Source organism: Tasmannia lanceolata, unplaced genomic scaffold (genome assembly GCF_043159265.1).
Source record: "Tasmannia lanceolata isolate RefF3 unplaced genomic scaffold, GAP_Taslan_0.1 ptg000006l, whole genome shotgun sequence".
Lineage (NCBI taxonomy): Eukaryota > Viridiplantae > Streptophyta > Magnoliopsida > Canellales > Winteraceae > Tasmannia > Tasmannia lanceolata.
This window is the reverse complement of record NW_027518683.1, coordinates 11,149,296-11,154,888: the sequence shown is the minus strand read 5'-3', so window position 1 is coordinate 11,154,888 and position 5,593 is coordinate 11,149,296.

Below are 5,593 nucleotides of genomic sequence, written 5' to 3'. Positions count from 1 at the left end.
TTAATTCCCTCGGTAATTTTTTAGGTACAATGCATTTCTGGTCTTTTTTGTTGGTAGAGAACCCTATTACAATGCACATCTGCGACTAGACATAATGAGAACTCAAAACTTGCACCATGGCTGTAGTTTGACTGGGGCAATAATTTTTGAATGTCAAAGCAATTCATTGATAAAAAGACCGAGATGGTCAAATAATTACAGGAGAAGAAAAATGAGGATACATAGCCAAAAGTATATAGCAACCCCATCACGCAGATAAAGCCGAGATCAAGGCGGAAGGAAGTTGTAAACCTCCAAGTCCTCTTTGGAAACACCTTCCCTTGCAAGCTTGTCGGCTTCCCTATTTGTGGACCTTCTCATCTGCTGATAAGAAATCTCATGATCGCTTACCATGCTTTGAATGTGTTGGCAAACTTACAATCAAGTCAACATATTTTGGTATTTGGTTTCAGCTAGTTGATCTTTTGTTAAACATATAAAATTAGCCCACCCTGGATGGAATGATCTTCATGATATAAGCTTGAAGCTTATTCTAATTTGGTTTGTGGATATTCAAACTATAACTGATAAAATTATCAATTGGAATAAGTTATGTGATTAGGGTGAGACAGAGTAAACCTGTCTCGTCAAGACACAGATGAGTCTATAAAGCCCATTATCCTATATGTGTCTTCCGCACTTCACATATCCATGCATGCAATGTTTTGAAAATTGAAATCGAATAGTAAATCGTAAGACATTTCATAAATCGTAGGATTCATTCAGATCTAAATAAAATCGTACCAGATAGTAAGCCGTATCGTAAATTGTAAGAATCATTCACACACACACACACACACATATATATATATATATATATATATATATAGAGAGAGAGAGAGAGAGAGAGAGAGAGAGAGAGAGATTCTATAAAGGGGATATTCAGAGTTGCACCAATTACCGGGGAATTAAGCTAATGAGTCACACCATGAAGCTTTGAGAGAGGGTAATTGAGCATAGACTGAGAAAAGAGACTAGGGTGTCAGAGAGTCAGTTTGGCTTCATGCCGGACGATCGACTATTGAAGCTATCTTCTTGATTAGGCGGTTAATGGAGAGATTTAGAGAAAATAAAAAGGACCTTGATATGGTTTTCATTGATTTGGAGAAAGCGTATGATAGGGTTCCCAGGAGTGTTATGTGGTGGGTCTTTGAAATGAAAAAAGTGCCTACTAAAGATGTTGATGTGATTAAGGATATGTGTGATGGAGCAGTAACTTGTGTCAGAACCACGGATGGCACGTCTAGTGAGTTTCCAATTACAATAGAATAGGATTGCACCAAGGATCAACTCTAAGCCCTTATCTTTTTACACTAGTTATGGATGAGCTTACGGAGGAGGGTATCCAGGATGAGGTGCCGTAGTGTATGTTATTTGCAGATGACATAGTATTAATCGATGAAACAAAAGCAGGAGTAAATGCTAAGTTAGAGTTATGGAGAACTACTTTTGAATCCAAAGGTTTTAGACTGAGTGGGACTAAGACAGAGTATATGGAGTGCAACTTTAGTAATGTGAGGAGGCAGGACGAGGATGCAGTAAATATGACTGGACAGGAGGTACCTAAGAGGGATATCTTTCGCTATCTCGGTTCAATTCTATGTAAGGAAGGAGAGATTGAAGAGGATGTTAACCATAGAATAAGAGCAGGTTGGTTGAAGTGGAATCTTGCCTCAGGAGTTCTGTGCGATCGTAAAATCCCTACCAAGTTGAAGGAAAAGTTTTATAAGATGGTCGTTAGGCTAGCCATGCTGTATGGCTCAGAATGTTGGGCCACCAAGAAGTAGCATGTGCATAAGATGAGTGTAGCAGAGATGACAATGCTTAGATGGATGTGTGGCCACATAAGGTTAGATAGAATTAAAAATGAAGACATTCGTAAAAAGGTGGTGGTGGCACCAATTGAGGAGAAGATGAGAGAGCACCGCTTAAGATGGTTTGGACAACGCAGGCCTTTGGATGCTCCGGTGAGAAGAGGCAACTCGTGCCAAATTGATGGAGTAAAAAGAGGTAGGGGCAGGCCGAAAACAACTTGGGTAGAAACAGTGAGGAAGACTTGATAGCTAGAAACATAACAGAGAACATGACCTTGGATAGGATAGAATGGAAGAAAATTATTCACACAAAAGAACCCAACTAGAGCCGGGTAGATCCCTTTCACCTTCTTCATGAAATTTTTCTAAAGGATTCATTTAGCCGACCCCAACTAGTTTGGGACAAAGGCTTTATTGAGTTGAGTTGAGTTGAGATTCTATTGAAATTCATTAATTTAAATAAAATCTACCATGATTAATATCTTAATACAATTTGTTTGCTAACAAAGTTTTCACATGCTATTCATCAATTTTCCAGGCAAACCAATGCATATTGGATGATACTCTTAAAAATAATATAAGAGATAAGTTTGTATCAATTTTAAAAGTCAAACTTCAAATGACAATTATAAATTATCAAAAACTGGTTAGTTGTCATTGTACTCCTCGTTATCGGTGTCTCCCTCTTCGATGTAATGCCCTCAGGCACATGCACTGTACTTGATTGAGTTCATATATCGACATGCATTCCCCAAAATAGATTGAATAAAAGAGACAAACTATGTTACGGTGTTAATAGCTGTCTGCATATTCAATTTGCAACCGCAAGTGCACATGCAGTCACTACAGAAAAAAGTAAGTGTGGAAAATAAATAAAGAACTTCTAACTTCACTGTTCTAATCTGCGTCTAGTCTCAGCTAAAGAAGGTAACATGCAGTCCCCATTTACTTCTAAATTCTAATCTTAACCAAAGAAGGTGGCATGCAGTCCCCACCTTTTTCGAATCTCAGTTCGACAATCATTCTCTGCAGCACCTTTTCCGTGTGGTTAATAAAAAATTAGAAAACTCGGAAAGAATGTATTTTGAAATTCTAACCCATGATAAGTTCAAGAAGAGGAATTTTTCTTTCTTTTTCACTTAGGTGGTAATGATGTATAGGCCCTTCTAGGATAATAAAATGTGCATAAAAATGAAACCTAGCTAAAACAGAAATAAAACATAATCTAGAATGATCCCATATAACTTGAAGGAACATAGGGCCCTCAAGTGGGACGTGTCACGTCAGTTCCCCTTGTGTACGAAGAACTCAACTCTGCCGACTAAATGTTTGCTATGTTCTGAAACATGGCCTTTTGTATTGCATCTAACCACGAGCATGATTGCACCCGCCAATGAACTAAGTATCTCAGATGAAATACTTAGTAGATCTCTGTCATCCAAGTGTCTATGAGGTAAACGCCCAGAAGGTGACGAAACACTGAGGAAAGGCTCTGGTGAGTCTCCAAAGTTTGTAGGATGAGGGTCTCCAATCGCAAATTAGTCATGTTGAGGTAGTATTGTCCCTAAATTCCCAAGCTGAAGGGATAGTCTCTCTTTAGCTGATCAACAGTCAGCTTAAACTTCTCATGGCTCGCCCACAGTTTCTCTACGGCTTCTTGTTGTACCTTGTGTTATGAACGAGGTCCTTGGCTTCGGCACTACATCAATCGGGGTAGTAGGAAGGGATGAGAGCTGGTAGGTAGGCAATGGAGGGGTCAAAGATGGTCTCAAAGGGGGAATATCCATTGAAACGAAGGGGACTATTGTAAGCGAATTGATCTTGGGGTAGAATTAAATCCCATTGATGAAATCCCTTGCCGATTAAGCACCTTAGCAAATTCCTAAGGCTGTGATTGATCACTTTTATTTGTCCCTCTGCTCGGGTGTACTATGTGCTGTCAAATTGAACTTCAGCCCCTATTTTGCTCCCTAAAACTCTCCAGAAATGAGATAATCGAAGAACCTAGCGACACTAATTGATATCAAATGAGACACATCTAAGAAGCAGTCATGATGATAGGAAAAGATATGAGTGTTTAGAGTTTGACTTTTAATGGACTGACTTACCCTGTGTTGGGTCGCACAAATTTTTCCTTCTTGATGCCCATCAGGTACAATTTCACTATTCTCGTCTTCACGTTGTTGCTCATTTGCCCCTTCTTGTGGAGCACTTTCATCATGGAGACTATTTCCTCTCTTGTGGTCAGTTCTATCCTCATCATCTATGACTTCTACTAGATTGGCTTGAGGATTGAATGTCCTATGCGGACAATCTGATGACTCACTGTTCTATTCACCACATATGAAGTATTTGAAGGTGGTATCGTATGGTTCTGGACCTTTTGGTACATGATGTTCACGCCCCGCACTCCTTTCACCTATGGGTGGTCTTGTGGCCATACTCTGAGGAGGAAGAGTGGGGTTCGAGTGACTAGACGCAGGGCCTCTATTGGTTGAGGTAGAAGGGAGTTTGCCAGTGTCCTTTCGTCTCGTCTTGCCTTGCATAGATGGATAGGCTGGGCATGCATTCCTAGGAGTCATGACATCCCTGGGACCATTTAGCCCACGATGTTTGTTGATGCGATTCAAGTTTACTTTAATTTCAACTATCATGTCGGAGTGTTGATCTAATGTAGCTTGAGTGCTTCGTTGTCATGTCCCCAGGCTTGGCTCGTCTGTGCCCCTGATGTGGCCATCGTTGAAAGTGGATAACTCAACATGGAGGATAACCCCACAGAGTACAGACTTTGGAAAGATATTACATCTAAATAGAAATAAAACGATACAATACTAATAAATGACACCTAAATGACCTAAGACAGATCCTGAGACCTAAAGATGCCCTAACAGTCAAGATTGACTAATCTAGACTCCAGAAGGGATTTAATCTATCACTTGGTGTGCTAAACGAGCTACCTACGACCTACACTTGATGTGAATCAAATCGAGCTCTGATACTAAATTGTTGCGAACCTAAGGTTTGCATGTTTTTGGGAGAACTTTTAGGAGCATAAAGGGTCTAAATTTTAATTAGAATTAGTGTTGCCAATCCCAAATCAAATTAGACATTTAGAAAATCAGTCAAATCTTAGCTAGGTTTTTACACGAGTGTTTACATTAAAGAGAATTCATCAATAAGCTTAATTCAATCCGTAGAAAATCAAATATGTATATAAATAAAGGCATCCATAGAAAATCTATCTACAATATGAAATAACATAACGAAATCAAAGCTAGGGCCAGTACACCAAACCATATGCACCAAACTAGGTTAAAATAGACTCATGGTAAAATATGGGTGAAAGGATAGTTGATCAATGAGGTGAAGGCAGCAACATGTGGTCAATATAGGTAACTGAAAAACAAGAAGATGATCTCACCTGATCTACATGCCTCCATGGTTTTAAATTTCGGCCGAAATCCGAAATTTCGGAATTTCAGTAATTTCGGTCTGAAATTTCGATTTAATGTAATTTAAAAAAAAAAAAAACTGTTACAAAATTTCGGTCCGAGATTTCCAAAATTTCGAAATTAATTAAATAATATTTTTAATTATTACTGAATTTCGGCCTGAACTTTCGGATTTCAGTGGGGTCCGAAATGGGTACCGAAACCAAAATTTAAAACCTTGCATGCCTCAACCTCGAATCCCAATGTGTAAGAGAGCCGAAGGGGAGAAAGATCGATAGTGTCAGCCTC